The following is a 21728-nucleotide window of genomic DNA, read 5'->3' on the forward strand; positions in this document are numbered from 1 at the left end:
CCAAGACAGATTAAATTAATAATAATACCCCCTTCGTCTTAAGGAAGATGACCCCTTCCTTGGGTGGTACGTAATTTTATGTAATTTTATTTTGTGTGTTAGATAGAGAGAATAAAATAAGAAAAATGGCATAAAGTAGAGATAAAAGGATTTCTATTTTTAATAATTAATCATCTTGAATGGGATAAACTAAAATGGAAAGTGGGACTGAGGGAGTAGTAAAATTAGCAAATGCAAGTCCACTACCTATAGGCTACGCCTAATCGCCTATATATCTGGTGTTCTATTTCTGTTTGTACTTTTTAGTGTATTAAAAATGTTTAATTGTTGTACTGTTATTTAAAAATTACCAGTACATGTTTTCACTATCGTTATAAATACAATAAGTTCAAATATTTATCATTTTGATTCATTAGTTATTTTAGAATTTTGAAAACCTTTGCATCACATATTACACTACTAATGATAAAGGTTCCACTGCAACTAATATTATTTTAACTAGTTTATCAATTTTTGTTTCGTACTATTCCAATTTCATTTTAAAACTAGTACTGCCACAGGAATTTCTATTTTTAAAAAATTAAAGAAGCGTTTGTTGATTAAAAAATTTACTGTACAACCTCTGCAATAAAATATTTATACGTCTGCCACTAATTGACACAACTCAATGGCCCGTGTTATGTTGTCAGCTCTGAGAATGCCCGCTGAAAATCGCCCATTTATGCATATACCCAATCTAACTAATTTTGTGCGATATGGTTGGGCTTGGATCCCCTGCTGTGGTGGAATAACAGCAGGGTTGTTGTGCCTCTCACATATCTTTTTTTATTATAAAATAGAATTGATTTTTTAATATTATATTTTATGAATAAGATTTTAGAATGGGAGAGCACAGCATCGCCTCGCCTGCTGTGGTTCCTCCACATCAGGGAATCTAAATCTGATATGGTAACGGGTTTGGAAACAGATCCCGTTAATAATGTCATTTTTCTATTCTACCCTTGCTTTTTCCCAAATTTGACTCCCTCCTCCCTTCCCCTCTTTGCATGTCTCTCTCTCCTCTTTCCATGCCCAGACTCAGAACTCAGACCTAGGCACATTTCCTCCATAGTTATTTTCCACCAACAAATCAAGGAATATAATTGAATATTCTCCTCTCTCATATTTTAATTCGGGTAATGCGACTTGGCGGAGTGGCAGTGAATTTAAATTGATACTTCATCCGTTCTGCGGTAGTTGAGTCATTTCATTTTCTGCACTTATTTAAAAAAATGATACCTACTCCATCCATGAAAAATAAAGCACCCATTTTTGGTTGTCCACGAAAAATAGGGCGCATTCAAATAATATGGACCCCACATTCCACTAACACTACTTCTCTCTTTCTTTTTCCCTTCTCTTATACTTTATCAATTTAACATTAAAATCCGTGCCATTCACAAAGTGCCCTATTTTTCGTGGACGATAAGTAGTAAGAGAGTAAGAGCATCCGCAATGCAGGCTCGTTGCCAGCTCGATCTCATCTCGCCGAGATGAGCCAGCGCAGCAAACATCTGTCGCGTCGCATAGCCCGGTGCTGAGAGGAGGCTGGCGAGCCAGCTCGCCACACGCGTTGGCCACGTGGTGACCTCTCGTGCGGCCGTGACGCCCACTCGCCAGCCCGTGAGTGGGCGTCGTTTATATCAGTTGAAAAAATATTTTTTTTAAATTCCAAAAAAATAAAATATAAAAAAAAAATAAAAAAAATTATGTTGTAATTTTCATGATTTTTAATGATTCTATGAATTATTAGTATTAATTTAATATTTCAATGAAATATTAATTGAATTTGTTGAAAATAAAAATAGAAAATAAAATTGAATGAATAGTTAAGGATGGGATGATTGTGAGATGGAGGATTGTGAAGGAACTGGCAGTGGAAGCGTTCGAATTTAAATCAAATAAATAAATCACATAATAATCAGATCTATTTAGCAGATTAGTTAGACAAATTCTATTCTTACGTAATTTTCACATGTATCATGCTCATACCTTGAATTAATCATAATGCTTTAAGTATAATTGAAACCTAAAACATGCTTTTCTACGAAGCAGAAATAATAACTTATTAATTATCCAAATAATTGACGATGGCTAGCGACTTCTCCACGTGACGCTTTGAATACTAGACCACGGATCTTCTCTCTGGTTCCCGAACTGTACTCCAATATCAGTGTGGGCTGATCTCACCGGAATACTAGGACTTAAATAAAAGAGACAAAACAAATCCTACTCCTAAGAGGAGAAAATTTCGAGCTCCTCAAAGATAGAGGGGGACGAAATTTTGAGTAATAACAATAATAATGATTTATGTGTCCTTTATTCTCCTATTTATATTAAGTTCTTTTTGGGCCCACACAGGGATCTATGGAAGGTTTTGAATATGAGCTCACCCAATTTACTTTTTACTAATTAAATTGAACTCATAATTTAATACAATCTTTAATTGGAATATTACGAGCAGCCACTATAGAAGTAATATTGAACTCTCCCCATCCAAATCCGAAATTATAAGTAATCCGGGTTTCCGTTTAACTTTCACTTCCCGCGCTTAAGATAAAAATGTCCATTAATTAATTAATGTCTGCTATGGACTTAATTAATTAACTTCTTATTAATTCCAGGAGTGGACTTAGCATGAAACGCTTATTTATTATTCTTAGAGTAATCAAACTCCAACTAGCTAGGTTTCGAATAATAAAACCTAGTTCCGCGCTCCTCTTGAGGACATTATCAAACGAGACTCACCTTGCGCACGATTCAATATAATAGCAATCCTAGCACCGCTAGATATTAATCACCTCTACCCAATGTATCAGGATTATTGGTTGCGAAAAACCCGCACTATTTGATAAGTCAAAGTAATGCATAATCTATACCGTATGCTCAATGTTAACCTACATTGATTAAGAAACAAATATTTATCAAGACCTCGTCTTTCAGTAGATAGCATAAAGACTCGTATTGCTATTAGATCCGTTCAGTGCTTTACCACACCAATGTTATCTTATTTCAGTAAGGCTTAAAAATATGCGGACTGACTTTGCAACCTTTCACGATGGATAGTCTAATTCCATCTAGGTCGTGAAATTCTTTTTTTTCTTTTTTTAGGACTGACCGTATTACCTTAAAGTGGACGTCGCCCACAACCGATCTACTAAAACAAAGACTTAGATTTTGTTAAGTTAACTTATACATTTAAACATGCAATTAACATCCATTAAATGTAAAACATAACAACATTATGACAAAAATAATCTGTTTTATTCCTTGGAAAATAAAATAAGAGTTTACAGTATTCAATCACTCGAAACGTGATTTCTAGTATACAAACTCTAACAGATTGCAGGTGTTGTCTCTTAGTTAATAGAAGAGGTAAAAAGTGCAGTGGGACCCATGAATAATTAAGGGATGAGACCTTATTGAGACGGAGATGTGGATGGCCTAAAGTAAGATAGAGAATAATGTAGATAAAAGTTTTATTTACACTATTCTATCTTTTACTTCTAATTTTTTCCACTTTAACTATTTAGGGACGAAAAGAGTTCCATTTTTAATTAACTAGTATCACACCCGAGCGATTCACGACCCATTATATTTACTATATAATTTATAGCGTTGAATTTGTAACACCCGTACATAGCACGAACAATTAGTTTATTTTTATAGTTATCCAAATTTTAAAATATTAAGCAATACTTTCTTAGTCTGCGAATTAGAGTCTCATTTTTCTTTTTCTATTTTGCTCTGTCCGTGAAAATAATGATGATGGTAGTAAAATCATAATGAACATTATTCCCACTACTGTAATTATCTTGTTAATTATTTTTTGGAATGTAAAAAATTCAAAAGATGTATATAGTACTATTAAATTTCCTATATACTCATCTATCCCATTAATTAATTAAAGGATAAATTGACACCCATTAATCTTATTAATTTCCAATTAATCAACATTTCCCCCATTTAAGTCTTACTTCAAAAAATAAAATCTTAAATTTCAAAACTAAACTCCTACGTTTTCGGAATCTCTTCTCTTTTTCAAAGCCTCTCTCCAACGCTAATCCAACTTGCTGCCCCCCTCTTTTGCCCATAGATAAAGCTTCTCACTCACCTCTCTCTGCTTCTATGCGACTCCATCCTTACCTCTTCTACCTCTGTGGAGTAAGTGCCTTATATAAATGAATATTTTAATGACCATGCAAGTGAAAAACAACCGGAGTCCAAAATAGAATTATATAAAAGAATATTTTTCAAGACCGCTTGAAAACATACTCCTTAGGAATCTTAATATTCTCACTTATGCAACAGCATGACTATTTTGGTTTTCTAATTTTAGACGATTTCCCCAATTGTTCTTCTTACCAAAAAATGCACCACAATTAGAAATATGCATGAAGCATCACCAATATTTCAAAATTCTGAAGAACAATATGCAAAAGTATATTAACACAATTTGAAGTGCTTATGATACCTAATTCTAAAGAGTATGTATAGTTTTCGGATTAAAATAGGTCTGAACAACAAAATCAAGCATATATAAAATATTACTACTGCTAAGAACATTTTAAGTGTCAGTCATTTCTCCAGTACGCTCTGGCTGCATCCCAATAATATTGCAACTTCTTAATATCCCGTGTTATAGAGAGATCCATTAGAATCATATATAAGCAATGAATACATTTGATATAGCAATGACAAACATTGCACTCACATGGTCTTTAGTTGTTTCAATGGACTAAGAGAGGAATACCCCGATTCCCAAAAGTTTATTAACATGCAAAATAAAGCTATAAACCTAATAAGATAAGAATGACAAAACACATACCACACAATCATGAAAAACACATTCCAAGCCGATGAACAAATTTGTGTCCCGGTTTTGGTCTTTTCTAAAATACGAACACACTAAATTTTGATGACAAATGAAGTTTGCTAGGTAGTAGATTTTTACAAAAAATTCATAGTTTGATGAAGAAGGCAATGATGAAGCGAGTAATAAGTTTACAACTGAAGCATATTTATAAACAAAATATATAAACAATCTATTCCAATAATTTTTAGTACGTTTCTTAATATTGGCGGTGGTTACAAATACTAATTAGTGTAACGCTAATTCCATTAAATATGTAGTAAAAATCTGTGGACCAAAAAGTATATTTTACCATATAATTTGCTCGATGAATTTTTACAAATAACATAAAATTATGTAGCCTAGCTATGACATACGATATTATTTTAATAAACATTCATAAGACTCATAATATTGAAGTAATAATTCCAATCATTATTTTAAAATTTTTTCAGATATTCTACTTAGCCTACTCGTTTATTCCATTAATAAATTATGTGCAATTATTCTAATCAGCGTAACAGTAACCGGTAATTCCATTAACTAATCTATACAATATATAAAGGGGGAGTTTTGGGAATATTTTTCACGACCGCACTTTGCTAAGGATAGCAAACGCGGTTTATCGTGACTAGGAGAGGATTAAAGAAGCGAGAAAGAAAGGGGAATCTCAACAAAACTGGAATGAACGAAATTAAATTGGAATAACTGTAAAAATATATTAGAGTGCGTAATACAAAAGAATATAAGTTTGTTATTTACATTGCAGCGGAAGAGTCAAGAGAGAATGACACCGTGTATGGAGACACGATGCATCAAAGCATTTATCAAACTGAAACACATTCGCCATCCCTGCTCAACATCACCCCTCGTCGTCACCGCTTAACCTGCATATTTAGAAATATATGCAGGGCTGAGTACAAAAGTACTCAGTGAACACATTGCCAAAAAAAATACACATATACATTTAAAAATATTGTCATGCCATTATCACAGTAACACTCAGGGTTTTATTGAAAAGATCCGAGCTTACTAAAAATAATCACATTGGGCTGCAGCCCCTTTTTTCTGTACTTAGCCATATCTGATCATCTTGTGGCGCTGAGATGGTATTCTCATACGGTCACCTTCTCTGCCCAACAGGTCAGAGGCATCCTTGTGGCGCTGAGATGGTGTTCTCATACGGTCACCTTCTCTGCCCAACAGGTCAGAGGTATCCTTGTGCCGGGAAGGTGGCCACCTTCCACGGTCACCTTCTCTGTCGTCCGTTCACGGTCAGAGGTATCCCGTATACACTAGTCCGAGTGGGGACACCACCCTCACTGGGACCCGAATTCGACTTATATATCATCATTCATAATTCACTTGGCCTTAGCCAACAGATAGGCAGCATACACAAAACATTTATGGCAAGACAACATCATTAAAATCACGAACATGTGTTCGAGTTTTCACAAAATATAATTTGTATTTTTAGTATAAGAAAGCTCACCTCATTCGTTTAATTTCCTTAACTTGAAATTCTCGCTCCGACTTTAACTTGCAAAGATAACCTTTTTGGAAACAAAACAATATAATATGATGTACTAATCAGACTTCAAGAAATTCTTAAACTTTAATAGAAATGTATGCCTCAATTAATTCTCTTTTCTTATTTCACTTATCCTAGAAAATTCTAAAACTCATATATTATTATTTAGTACTCCTTTCGCTATTCCTGAGCTCCGACTAAATTGGAATTTCATACACTACTACAAATTTTACGCATGGTTATAACAACTCGGATCGCAAGTAATTATTTTAGGTTGCTTAACCAATTTATTCTTCCATCCAAAATCCTTTAAAAATTAATTCCATCCAGTCCAACAATTCTTCTTGCTCTTTGATAATTCTTGGCATAGTAATTAATTATTCTAGCCTACTGAACTAGCCCACAATCTCAGTACCAAATTAGAAATTAACAACTCTAATTAAATTATTGGCCCATCAATTAATTAGGAAAAAAAGCACCCCCAATTCTAAAATGAAATTAGCCCATATACTCCATTAGAGCATCTCCACGGAAAAGGATAAATGAAGAGATAAAGGGATATAACTACTATATTTATCTTTTCTACATAAAAATTTATTCTCCAAGGGAAGGGGTATTTGAGGAGGTAATATACCTTCTTTCATTTTGAGAAGGTATCTTTACCTTCTTTCATTTTAGAGTGAATTACATAGATGATACCTGATCTTTCACTTTCGCACGTAAATGGTACCTGATCTTTATTTTATATCGTTTTTGGTACCTATAAATCACATTTTTGGTACCTGATGCAATTTTCTTCCCAAGTTGCCCTTTAAACAAATATGTTTCCATTTATGTCATAAAGGGTATTTTGGGCAAACATAAAATTAGTACCAAAAGTGATATTATAATATCTTCTCTCATTCTCCTAATTCTTTATACTATTATTATTAATCAATATTAATATTAATATCCATTGTTAATATTATACTTAAATATAAATATAGTTATAATTATATCTAATTATTATTATTATAATACTAAAAATTGATAGTAATTAATAAATAATTATAGTATAATTATATAAATTATGAATCACATAATATTATGTAATAATTATTATTATTATTTTACATTAAATTAGTAACTAATCAATATAGATTATTATTGTTATAATACTAAAAACTGATAGTAATTAATAAATAATTGTAGTATAATTATATAAATTATCAATCACATAATATTATGTAATAATTATTATTATTATTTTACATTAAATTAGTAACTACTCAATATAACCTTAATAAAAATTTAACATTGTGAATTGTATTCATAATGATATAAAAAGTTGAATATTTGTAGTTAGGTGTTTCAACCTTAAAATGAGTATAAAATAATTTAATAAAAAATATTCAATTGATTTAATTATTTTAAATAATTAATTTAATTAAGTATTTTATTTTTTGTTTATATTATGAATGCAATTAGATGTATGTATAAACCACTAAAAAGAAAGAAGAAAAAAGAAGGAAGAAGAAACATAAACTAAGGAGAAAAAAGATAAAAGAAAGGAAGATAAAATACTAAAAAGAAAGAAGAAAATGAAGAAAAAAGAAAGAAGAAGAAACTAAAGAAGAAAAAGAGAAATGAGAAGGAAGAAAAAATAATCACATATTTGGTACTATTAAATGAAAATTTTCAAAAATATCCTCCATGAAAAAAAAATCACATATTTGGTACCTAGGTTATTTTTGTCACTGGGTACCAAAAATGATATAAAATCAAGATCAGGTACCATTTATGTGCGAAAGTGAAAGATCAGGTACCATTTATGTAGTTCACTCTTCATTTTAAAAAGGTATCTTTACCTCCTTTCATTTTAAGAAGGTATCTTTAACTCTTCTTAATAAAAAAAAAAGGTAAAAAGTTAGTTATTTTTGTTTGTCTTTTCAATTTACCTTCTTTCCCTTTTTCTGGAGTCCATTACTTTGTAAGAAGGTATAATAATTTTTTTGAGAATGTAAATAAAAAATATACCTTCTCAATATACTTTTTTCCCTTGGATATACTATTACTTATCGGTCTCTCTCCTCCTCTCACTAAATCAGCCCCTTTCTTCCCCAAATCACAAATTAGAGAAATTCTCCCCCAAATCGGAGTTTCCGTCGACCAGCCGATCCGCCGAAGCCACCGCCGCCTCCGTCGGTGTTCCCTCCTCCTTGTCGTCTTTCTCTTCTCTCCCTCTTTTCTCTCTTTCCCCTCTCTCTTCCTCTACAGATCTCCGTCTCCCCCCACTCCGCTGCCGTCGACCTCAGGCCCGCCGTCACGCCACCACCGCCTCGAATCAGCCCCAGCCGCCGACGCCGACCCCCTTCCCGATTTGTCGGGGCTGAGAGCATAGCGGCTCGCCGCAGCGGCCTCCCTCTTCCCCCCCTCTCTCGGTTTTCCCCCTTTTACCGCCGGCATGCACCACCTCCGCCACCGACGCCGTTTTCCGACAGGTAAGGTGTCCAACATAGTTACTTGTTCATCTAGTTTGTCTCCCTCTCATTTTTTTCATTCACAAGATTATAATTTTAATGTTGAAACTTTGTAAATTCAAAATTTCAGGTTTTAAAGAATGAAACAGTGACGAATTTTTAGAGCGTGGGCTGTCACCGTCGGCACTCCGACGGAGTGCCGAGCTTGCTGCCTGAAGTCCCTCCGGCAGATTCATATTTTAGTCTAAGATAAGCCTCTGTTCTTTTTGCTAGGAAGTGCTATTTCTATATTCCTTGCTACAAGTTGCTATTTCTATGTTCTTTGCTGTAGTTATTAAGTTGTACTATTTGGCAGAGACTAAATCTTGCCTAGAAGCATACGTTGGATGCATGTTTGTAATTTGGGCAGGGCTATGTTTTGCTTATATCTAGTGTTGCAATATGTGGGAGAAAGAAGTAAGATGTTGTTGTACTCACCTTTGTAAAAGTGAAAAAGACTTATTAGATGTGAAATAGATTTGTTGGATCTCCCTTTGTGAGGGGACGTCCTCTTCCTTTCCTTGATGCGTTGGAATGATTCTGGAGAAGAGAAATGTTTGGTAGGAGGTGGGTAGTGAAATGAAATGGCTGGTATATATATATGGGTAGACAAGTGGTCTGACATAATCCTCATCCAAATATTCCTTTTTGTCAGAGGATATGATTCTTCTGACAGCATTCTGAAAAAAATCGATCCTCTAGGATCTGCCTCACCTTTTTTTTTTTAATTCTTTTGTATTAAATAAATTATTTAGGATATTTATTAATGTATTTGTTTGATTTGGTTTGGTGGAGGAAAAACCCGGTTCAAGCTCGTGGCTTTGGTGTAGGAAAACAAATAACATCCTCAGTTATTCCTGATGATGTACCGGACTTTTTTGGAGTATGAGTACAATCATTGAATGGACTGCGTTAACTTTTCCCTAATTGTAATATATATTAGGATTTGAGATAACAGGATTTTATCGGGCTTCGAATGGATATGCCGAACACTATAAATTTTTTATTTTGGATTTACTCTTTTTGTTGTACATGATTTGTTCGTTTGAGAACGAAGCAACTATTATTTATAATTCCAAAAATTATTATAAACGTAAAAGGCAGGTTTCAAATACTACAACGATTCCTTATTATTTATCTTTAAGCTAATAATAATAATAATACGGTACGAAAGTTCGGGTTGTTACAATATTCACAAGATTGCCATTATGAAAATTTTGTAATATTAATGAAAAAAAAATATGACTCGGTCATGGCCTTTCCACCTCTTTTGTAACTCCCATTCCATTACCATAATTTTTGGAATATTTGAAAAAAAAATTATGGCTCGGTTATGGCCTCTCCACCTCTTTTGTAACTCTCATTCCATTACCATAATTTTGGGAATATTCAATAACCTAATTAATTATAATATTAATATTAGGTAAGTTATTGCACGTCCTTTTAGTTAAACTTAACATTTATGATATTTAATAAATTTAGGAAGTGAAAAGATTTTTAACAGAAATAATAATGCTATTACGATTTTTGTCATTCTCATTTTCTGAGAAATATGTGTATGGTTCTCTGTTTTTGTATGCTGATTTTTTTTAATTTCGACTCGAATTTGAAGTGTTTGTTGTGATTATCAGGGAGTAGAACAGCTAGAAGGAATATTGGGTTTGGGAGGACTTATGTTGTTAAGCCTAAAGGGAAACACCAGGCTACTATAGTCTAGCTGCATGGCCTTGGTAACAATGGCTCAAGGTTTGATCTCTTTTTACTCTTCAGATTAGTGAAAGAATTCAATCATTTTGCTGCTCAAACTTTTTAAGGATTGGGATGTCACACTACTCCACACCTCATGGTTCCTAATATTGGAAGAGCACTTTTTTATTTTATTTGGCTTTAGTATTTATCTCTTTTCAATGTCCTTTTGCTTTTAGGTTATGTAAATTGAAATGAGAAATGATTTACAGCAATAATGTCGGTTCCTTTTTCATGAGTTATATCTATGTTGTTCAAGTAAATTTGTGCTCAGAAATATGCTTACTTTTTTTATTTTTTAATAAAGTGTTTAATGTTATGATTCAACTGTTATTTTTTACTCCTATTACATAGAGGAGATCAAAAGTTTACTCCTTATAATTTATAAGTTGTATTGGTTTAAATGTAGCTTATAACCACCAGTGAATAACTATAATCAGGTTGAGCAAATTTTGAATGATACTCTTCATGTAATCAATCCCTCAAAAAAAGATTGGACAATCAGATTTCATATCATCAATAAGGTAAGAGAAGTTAGTTGATCCATAGAAAGTTTGAAGGTATATAATGTTTCACAATAGTTTATAATATTATTTTTATAACATCATATAATAAATATATTCTTATTTCTAATTTTAATGTTTTACCTTTTGGCTTTCCATTTTTTTAACCGTTATTAGATAATGGTTGTTTGATAGTGGTTTAATTATATGATTCTTCATAAATGAATATCATAATTCCAATAATTTATCTATTATCTCTCATTTATATAATTGTATTACTCTATCATCTTAGCATTGAGTCCACATTCGTTTTATACATTATTTTCATTTCATTTATTTTATTGTCATTTGTAATTAATCTTTGCGAAAAGGTATGTTTTGAAAATAATAAGTTAGCATTTTCTATGTTTAAACATGTTAACTTGCTGAAGAATTGAGCTCCATATCTAATATCCCATCATGAAAAGAAACTCATAGATTGAAGACAACATGTGGCAAAGGAAGTCAAGCAGGCAGCCATGGTATTTTAGGGTGGCGATGGTAGTAGGTTTTTTTTTGTTTGAGAAGAGAAATGGAAGAAATGAATGTAGTTGGTAGGTAAATAAGTTTTTTTTTGTTAGCTTATTTTTCTTATAATATAATGTATATATAGAATGATAACAGATAGGTTACATTTAATTTACATTTATTACTGAACGATCATGTTGATGGTAATATTAATTAATAGTATTATTTTTACATAAAGAATTAAATTAATCTATTTATACATATATAAAATTAGAATTTCGGAGCACTAACAAAAATGTTATTATCAATATTTTTGAGGTGTAGATATTAGATTATAAATCAAATACTCATTTCATAAAATTGAGATATGAAAAGTTTTTAGATCTTTTAATTTATTGGAGAAAGTGAATAAACTTTAAATGTATTAACCTATAGAACTTATAATTCTATTTTTTTTGAATTGCATATGTGATTATACATTAAAATCATGATCGACCAGTTTCTTATTTTTTTTACATGCCTATGTGTATTTATTTGCATGAGATTTTTGTATAAAATGTATTATGTTGAGATGTTTTTAGTTTTAATTGATTGATTCTAATATTTTTTTTAATTATTATGATATTAATGGTTAATTGGATTTGTATTTTATGGAAGACGTGAGTGGATCTATTTCATCTATACTTGATTAATTTATACTTAATTGTTTTGGAAATATCTTAGTCCATGCTAATAAACATATCAGATTCAAGTATATAAACTTTTTACTTTATTATCACACACACGTATGCATGGAGCTTAGTCCGTGCGTATATTGTACATATTTGATCAAACACGTATAGTACATTGCACGGAGCTATAGTAAATTTATTTGTACTTAATTGTTTTGAAAATATCTTAGTCCGTGCATAGCACGGGAATTATAAAAATATCAGATTCAAGTATATAAACTTTTTAATTTATTATCACACACACGTATACATGGAGCTTAGTCCGTGCGTATATAGTACATATTTGATCAAACCTAATTTATGTATTGCACATAAGCTACTAATATTATTTATAATATTCGGAGGGTCACAAACTAAGCAACATGAACTGCGCAAAAGCAACCAAGATTTACTACATTGCAACATACAAAACAAAAGTTGAAAAAATACCCCTAAATAAGCAGAGTCAAGCGAACTAAAAGATACTCAAATCATTAGCGAAAAATATAAACAACTAAAGAAGAATCCAACCTTCTCGACAGGGAGAGTGAAGCAAGCAACTAAAATAGCCCCAATCAGCAGCAGAAATAGCGAATGTTCCAATATATAATATTTGATTATTTATGATGAATCAATAAATTTATGTACAAATATATCTATATGTATACGTGTGTGTGAGAATAAAGTAAAAAGTTTATATACTTGAATCTGATATTTTTATGACAAAAGAATTGTGTATGTATAATACTCCTAATAGATAAAATAACTCCATTAGAAATCTAGGGACAAATCCAATAGAAATAAAAAATAGAAATAGAAAATAACCTAGTGAGTGAGTGGAAGTATAGCATATGTGTATATATTTATAGTTCAAGAAAAAGAACATTGCTGGGGATTGGTGCCCCTTCACAGCGGAAGACATGCATACACAAATAAATCAGATTTACAGATCTATTTGACCGATCATGGGATTAATCTACATGTTAAACAAATCAAATTGCATTCAAGAACACAAATAAATCATGTTTAAGGAATTAAAACCCTAATTCATGATTTTCTACGGTTTAGAATTACCGATCTGATTCTCCAAAGAATCGTCGATTGCTTGCGCCTTCTCCATGAAATGATCTTCGTACTCAACCATAAATCTTCTAATCTGTATCCCAAACTCAGATTATGACCTTTGGGTGGACAAAGCTTGTCAGAATCGAAAAGGACTTGATTAGAAAGAAGACAGAATATCAGTTTTGTCAAAAACCGATTTTTCGTCCACTCCCAGAGGAGAGCACGAAAATTAATGATTAAAATTCAATTAAGTCTCCTTTCTAATCTCCTTTTATATTGAGTTATGGTGGGCCAGGTTAGGGATTCATGAAGGTTGGACTTGGGCCAAACCTGTTGGACTTTTACTAATTAAATTGAGCCCCAATTTAATATAAGTCAAAACAGAATATTATTATCATCCACTATAGTATAATAATATTGACTGCCCATCCAATCCCAAATTACGAGTAATCCGGGCTTTTACCTCTTTAATTTATTATTTCTCGTGTTTAAGATATAAATATCCATTAATTAATTTAAGTCTGCTATTTGACTTTAATTTATTAATATCTTTTTCCAAGAGTTGTCTAGTTCAAAATCTTTATTTATTATTCTAGAATAAATTCCAACCAGCCGGGTTTCTGAATAATAAAACCTTTTTCGAACACCTCTTGAGGATATTATCAAATTGGACTCACCCAGCACACAATTCATTGCAATAACAATACTAGCACCTCTAGACATTGATCACCACTACCCAAGATATCATGATTCTTGGATTGCGAAAAATCCGCACCATTTGATAAATCAAAGTAGTGCATAATCAATATCGTATGCTCAATGTTATATCAACAATGATTAAGAAATAACAATCACCGAGACCTCATATTTCAGTAAATAGCAAGAAAGACTTATCTCAACAGTTAGATCCTTCAGTGCTATACCACACCAGTGTCGTTTATTTCCTAAGGTAAGGAAACATGTGGACTGACACTGCAACCTTTCACGATAGGTAGCCAAAGCCTATCTAGGTTGTGAAATTCTATTTCTCTTCTACAAAGGACCAACTGCGTCACCTTCTGTGAACATCATTCACGACCAGTCTACTATGCAGAAAAATTAGACTTGTTTGCTTCTTATACATTTAAATGTTTGAGAAACATCTTATAAATGCACAAGCAAACATCAATGCGATAAAATTACTTCTTCTCGCCTTGGGTTAAAAGTGGATTGTAGAATTAATTGTATACAAGCAATTCTATCCGTGCGACATGCTCGGAATATGCTTTTCAGTATACCAATCCTAACAATCTCTCACTTATACTCAAAATCATGCTTTCGAGTATACCCACTGCCAAAACTCTCCCACTTATACTCTAAGCAGGTCTCGGACCATGATACATCGAACTACCATACTTTTCACCTCATGTGTAAAACATGTTGCCATATAGGCATTTTGTGAAAAATTCTGCCAGGTTGTTCTCTGATGATATCTTGGTAACCATAATGTTTCGTTGCGCACTTAATCCTTAATTAATTTCATACTTCCTCTCGATGTGATTGCTTAGCCTTATCAGATCGTGTTTCCCTTGAGTTAGACACATGACTAGAGTAACCATAATAAAATATAATATTTATAGGCATACTCGGAATCACGGTCAAAGCTATTAGAAAGTTACTGTGATGAACAACTACCTTAGTAGTTTCCTATGAAACCACACTTGTAATTATCATGATAGAGCCTGTGATGTAATCACACTCCTTCAAGACTTAGTTATCAACTCCTAACGTGAACACATAGTCAGAGGATAACTCGATCACCGATCAATAATAAAATCGAGTCGATGTAACCTAAAGGACATAACATAGATGTCTGGTAAACTAGAGCATACCGTTTAGCCTTCTTCAAGTACTATAGTATATTCTTTACCAATCCAATGTCCTTGGCCATGGTTAATATGATATCAAGCTTCTATGCCAACGGCAAAGCTAATATCTAACTTAATTCACATCATAGCATACATGAGACTTCCAATTACAGAACTTGTCTCATTCTTCTTGATCTCATTCAGTGTCGAAAAACACTCGACTAGAGACAAGATAATTCCATCCAGAGAAGTAAAAACTTTTCTTGGAATTTTCAATGCTAAAGTGTCTAAGTATGATGTAGATGTAGGATTCTTTAAGAAAACTTAACATTCTTTTTCTAGCAATCTAATGACTTAGATGCTTAGAATGTAACTAGTTTATCTTAAATCCATCATCCTTAAACTGGGTAGGCGACCAGTTTCCTACGCTAGATAACCCTTTGAGTTGTTTATCAACTTTTATAGATGTCATCATCGTAGAGTACCAAGAATACCATATATAGTGCACTTTCAACTTTCTTGTACTTGTAGCATATAACCATTAAGATGTTCCATGTTGATGATCTCCTCAAGACTTCTACTTAAAGAAAACTGTCTTGACAATCATAATACATACATCCTAATTTATGTAAGCTACAATAGACAATATGATACAGATCGTCTTAGGCATAATGGCAAGCGAGAATATCATTCTTTCTGGGTATAACTCTTAGCCATTATTCTAGCCTTTCAAGATCCATGTTTACACTTGCAGATCCACTAGCTCCCACTGGCTAAAATAGTCTATGGGTAGTATCGCAAGTCTTGCAAACATTCTTGTCTATCTTAGATTATTATTCATAATCTATCATCTTATCAAGAACGATTATCTGAATGAGTCAATGTGTCCTTGTAGTTACAGGGATTAGATTCAAGTCGATCTAAAACTGAGTCTAAAGACTCTCTTAGACCCATGAACTTGTTATGTTCTCAAGGAACGCTCCCACTACGACATGACTCTTATAATCTTAGGTACAAATGTTGATTTTCTAAGTGCATAAGCATCTAATGGTATGACTCCTTGGTTAAGATGGAAAATAGATATTCTCATTATCTTGAGAATTATCATGCTTGTTAGGCTTGTAGTTCTTCTCATAATCTTCATCAAAGAATCTAGTATTGATGTAAACAAACACTTATCTTGCCGTGAAGATCATAGAACCCGTATCTTTTCTATCAATTGGGACAATCTTAAAACATACCTCAGTACACAACTCCAGTTACTTGGATACATTTTCCAAAACATGTGTTGGAATAACTCCACACCTTGAGATGTGCTGGACTAGACTTACCTCTAGTCCACAACTCGTGTGTTGTAGAAGGTACTGATGTTATGGTAGTTTCTTTAAGATAAAACTCGTTGTTTCCAACGTAAATCCCATCAATGATAAGGTATCATTGAGTGAAACTGTTCCATATCGAACTTGTCTTAGAGAGACTTCGATATCTTCTTATATGAGTATCCCATTCTTTAGAAGAATGCTTGGAGTAGTCAACTAGGATTTAACTCCCACTACTGATCTTAACTCATTGCTCGTCTCCCATGGTGTAGACTATTGAGACTTGCTAGTCTTTCTATGTTGCATCTCTATAAGTATTCTGAATCCTTGAACCACCAAAGGATCCTTACTTATAGTGCATCAACCAGACTTACTTGACTTTCGAGCTATTTAACAAGCAAGTTGTTAAAATCTCGATAGTCACTTGAGTTAGACAAAATCAGTTTGAACAATTACTAAGTACTTTCTTGGCCTTTGTATAAGAAGTTGAACTGTTGTTCGAAACTCAATCTTGTTGCATTTATATTGTTTAGATACTATGATGTATAATTTGTTTTTCTATGGTCTATGATAGATATTCGAATCATATTTCTTAATAATTCACGCATTATAAAATGACATCGAACATCATTTGATCATAAACATGTTTAGAAACTAAAACTGAATTATTTCTAAACTAAACTGTACCAATAAAACAAAACTCTAACACCAAAACAAAACAATTAAGTGAGCATAAATAAATAGCTCCCACTGCAACAACTCCCCAACTGGATTGAGATCTCTCCTTTAGAAGTTACATTGTTATCTAAGTCATTGTCCTTCTTTAGAAGAGGTCAATCCGACTGCATCTTCACTTTGCCTTTTCACCTAATTTATCTTGTCTTTCTTGCTTTCAGCAGGCATTGATGACAATTCAGCTCTTCCCTCTTTCCATTGCTAGTCTTTTGTTCGATTGAACTAAGACATAGGAAAGATGCAGCTTTAACGAATTTGTCATCTATCATGTTATCTTCCTCTATTATTAATAAAGTGAATATCACGTAGAAGGTTTCCAACTTTTAAGTAACAACCTTCATACTATCACTTCCTATTACATTTGATAAAGAAATGAATGTAGAAACTATTTGAGTAACTGAATCAGAAGATTCCTCAAAATATTCTATCTCTCGTGGATATTCCAATAGAATCTGGACATCGTCCTTATTGGATATTCTTCTTTCATTAATATAAACCAAGACGTGTCTTACTACTTCAAAGAAAGTAGTTTGACCTTTTATCTTAAAGAACTTGTCAAGTACATGCATGAAATGCATTCTTGAACTTTCTTTATAGAATTCTGTCAAGGAAATAGAGGACATGAATTGGTGAATATAAACTTTAAGTTTTCAGCAATGAGAATCTTATCCATTTACATTTTCAGTCTACATAATTTTGGCCTTCGAGTTTGATTTCTTTAAGGTTCGCTGACATTATTAAGAATTTGGCTGAGAAGAAATAAAACTATTTATCACATACTATGCTTGATACATAATCGCAAACAACCACAAAACAATTTATGTATCTCGCAACTGCCAAAACCAAAATAATTACGCCTCTAGGGAGGTCATACAAATTCGGATTCCAACAATTTCCTAGTCACAATACCGACGAATAGTCCAGAGACCACTAAGGTGGCATGGCCGCCAAATATTGCCTAAGCTTTTACCATAAATATTTGCATCTAGAAATTTCATTTCTGTTTTGATACTCCTTCTAGGGAAGGTCGTACGCCACTAACAAAATTCCATAGCTATCTTATAAATAAGTTTAAACAAATGAACTTGCAATTTCGTAGGATTATGGCTCCCACTAGGGTGGGTCACGATAATATTAGAAACATGCTTCTAGTTTAAACAATTTACTGTTAAGAAGTCTAATCTTATGACCTTGCTATTTCGTAGGATTATTGCTCCCACTAAGGTGGGTCGCGATAATATTAGAAATTGCTTCATATATAGACCAATTTATGGAGACCATATACAACGCACTGTTGTAATTATCGCATAGTTAGTTTGAACATGGCTTTTGCATAATTATCACATAAGCAGATAAGGCAGATTAATCCACTTAGAATAGATAATCACCAAATAAATAGACAAATCCATTTACTTCATGGTAATTAATCACACTGGATAATTATTGGAATTATTTAATAAATCTAGGGAGATTTAATTAAATAATTAAATCCTTATCTTATCTAAAATAGAAATTTAAGATTTGATAAGTTTATCTTGGATAATGGTTATCCAAATTAATTTAGGATTTACCTAGATAGAATTTAATCTATCTAAATCCTCTTAGGATTATTCTAGATTTTATAAAAATAAAATCAAATCCTAAAATTTAAGATAAAACTGATCTTGGATTATCATTATCTAAATCATACTAGGATATTTAAGCATAGAAACAAATTTATCCAAATCCATAAGATGAAGATAAAATCCAATCATTCTAAGATTAAACAAATCTTAGAATATTTAGAATAAGAAACTAGGATATATCAACTCTATTTGGATTTATACTAGATAAAACTAATATTATCAAAATCCAATTAAAGAAGGATTATCTTGTATTATCTTTATCCAAATTTATCTAGGATATTTTCTAAATAGAATAAATCTATTTATATCCATAAAATTAGGATAAACTAGAATTAATATTAATTAATTTAGGAGTAATGATAAATTAACAAAAATTGTATATACAAAATAGGATATTTTAGGTATTTTACATTGTAATAAATTTATAATGACTTATGAATTTGATATATTACTTATTTATCCTTACATGACCATTTAAGAAAGTATAAGTTTCCAATCTGAATATGTAGTGATTTAGGAAAAGATTAATATGTCTTCCTCATTGTATCTAGAGATTAATATAATTGCTTAATTTACGTGAAGGGTGTAGGCAACGAAATTAATTTTCTGCTTCCTTTTTTCAGTATACATGGTCTTTTTAATTATTTATTATTCATTATACAACAGTTTCCTCATTATCTCTATATTTTATGATACAAAATTAAATATGTTACACAATACTAGTAAAAAATTATTTGTTTTATTATTAAATAATTGTTATAATTAAATTATTATAAAATTGACTACATGCATATATATTTTTCTCATTGCTATCCCCAACTAACTAATTATGATTATTAATCGATTTACTTGTATGCTCTATATCTCCAATAAAAATTTATGATACACAACTAAATAGAGAGTATACAATAGTAGAAAATAACTTAAAATGAGTAATAGTTATTCATATTTTATTTTTAAACAAACTTTAAGATTGTAAATTATAAAATAATACATGTACATATGCTACTACTAATTAATTTCTCATTATTAGTATAATCTAATTAGTTGATGATCATTAAGTCGATTTCATTGCATATACTACATCTTCACATAAAAATCATGAAACAAAATTAAATATTAAATATAATAGTGAATTTTTTTTTAAGTGATAATAGTCATTTTCGTCCAATTATTTTATTTTTCAGTAAATCTTAAGATTGTAAAATATAAAAATGACTACATGCGTATATATTTAATTTATGAGTGATCACACAACTAATTGATGATCATTAATTCGATTTAATTGTATACTCTGCACCTTCTTCACGCAAAAATCATGAAACGAACTTAAACATGACATACTCCATGATGGTGAAAAAATAAATTAAATTGATAATAGTCATTCGCTTCCAATTATTTTATTTTTAAATAAATCTTAAGAGTGTAAATTATAAAAATGACTACATGTATGTATACTTAATTTTCCATTGCTAATATCATCCAACTAATTGATGATTATTAAGTCGCTTTTATTCACGCAAAAGTCGTGAAATGAAATTAGATATGATATGTAATAGGAAAAAATAAAATAAGTTGATAATAGTCATTTTGTCTAATTATTTTTTATTTTTGAAAAATCTTATGATTGTAAATTATAAGAAAGACTACATTTATTATTTAGTACTGGTATCTAATTTCTCAGTGCCAATTCGATTAAGTTGATCGATGATAATCCAAAACTAATGATCATTAAGCGTTCACTTTATACTCTAAAATCATGAAATTAATTGATAATAGTGAAAAATAAAATAAATTGATAATAGTCATCTATATATAATTATTTTATTCTTAATTAATTCTTAAGATTGTAAATTATAAAATTAATTGCATGTACATATACGAGTACTTTGTTTGTTAGTACTATCACTCAAATACTTGATGCTTATTAAGCCGATTTCTTTTTATACTCTACATCTTCACACAAAATTTAAAAATAAATTAAATACGGTGTATTGTACAAAATAAAAAATAATTTTAAATATAAATTTTCATTCGCATCCAATTATTTTTTAATAAAGTATTGATTATAAACTATAAAAGTGACTACATGAATGTATAGTTACTCACTTAATATTGTCATTTAACTAAATGACTATCATTAAGTCAATTTCCTAGTATACTATACATCTTCATGTAAAATTCTTGAAACGAAATTAGATATGACATAGAGTAATACTAAAAATTAATTTAAATTGATAATAATCATTCTCGTTCAAATCTTTATTATTAAATAATTTTTAGAATTATAAATAATAAACTACATGTATATAAAATTAATTTCTCAATGTTATCACCCAACTAATTGTTGATTATTACGTCAATTTCCTTGTATACTTCACAACTTCACACAAAATTCATAAAATAAAATTAGCTATGACATATAACATTTAAACTGACAATAGTTATTTGAGTCTAATTGTTTAATTATAAATAATTATAACAATTAAATTGATAATTGTTACTATAATTTAAACTTAAATTTTCTTAGTGATACCACCCAATTAATCAATGATCATTAAGTTAATCTTTTTATATTCTACATCTTCATGCAAAAAATGACTATAGTATGCGTACATTTATTTAATTTTCAAATATTTCTCGAATTGTAAATTAAAAAATGACTACATTTATATATAATACTTATTTTTTTAGCATTATCGCCTAACTAACCGATGATAATTAAGTCGATTTTCTTGTATATCTATATCT

At 31.1% G+C, this 21728-nt stretch overlaps 2 long non-coding RNA genes across 3 annotated transcripts; one reads left to right on the forward strand and one right to left on the reverse strand.

Moving 5' to 3' along the window:
- Nucleotides 1-5576: 5576 nt before the first annotated feature.
- On the reverse strand, nucleotides 5577-9484 carry LOC125211801 (uncharacterized). Its single transcript, XR_007174568.2, has 3 exons — nucleotides 9359-9484; nucleotides 6384-6444; nucleotides 5577-5778 (listed from the first exon to the last, which is right to left on the reverse strand). It is a non-coding gene; the product is annotated as an uncharacterized LOC125211801 (long non-coding RNA).
- Nucleotides 8258-11778, forward strand: LOC125211800 (uncharacterized). Of its 2 annotated transcripts, XR_016136464.1 has the most exons (3): nucleotides 8473-8902; nucleotides 9012-10666; nucleotides 11601-11778. It is a non-coding gene; the product is annotated as an uncharacterized LOC125211800 (long non-coding RNA). The 2 variants fall into 2 exon arrangements; XR_007174567.2 differs by lacking the exon at nucleotides 11601-11778 and having other exon boundaries at nucleotides 8258-8902; nucleotides 9012-9440.
- Nucleotides 11779-21728: the final 9950 nt, after the last annotated feature.

Source organism: Salvia hispanica, chromosome 3 (assembly GCF_029641045.1).
Source record: "Salvia hispanica isolate PSC_SH4W2 chromosome 3, Shi_PSC_v1, whole genome shotgun sequence".
Classification (NCBI taxonomy): Eukaryota; Viridiplantae; Streptophyta; class Magnoliopsida; order Lamiales; family Lamiaceae; genus Salvia; species Salvia hispanica.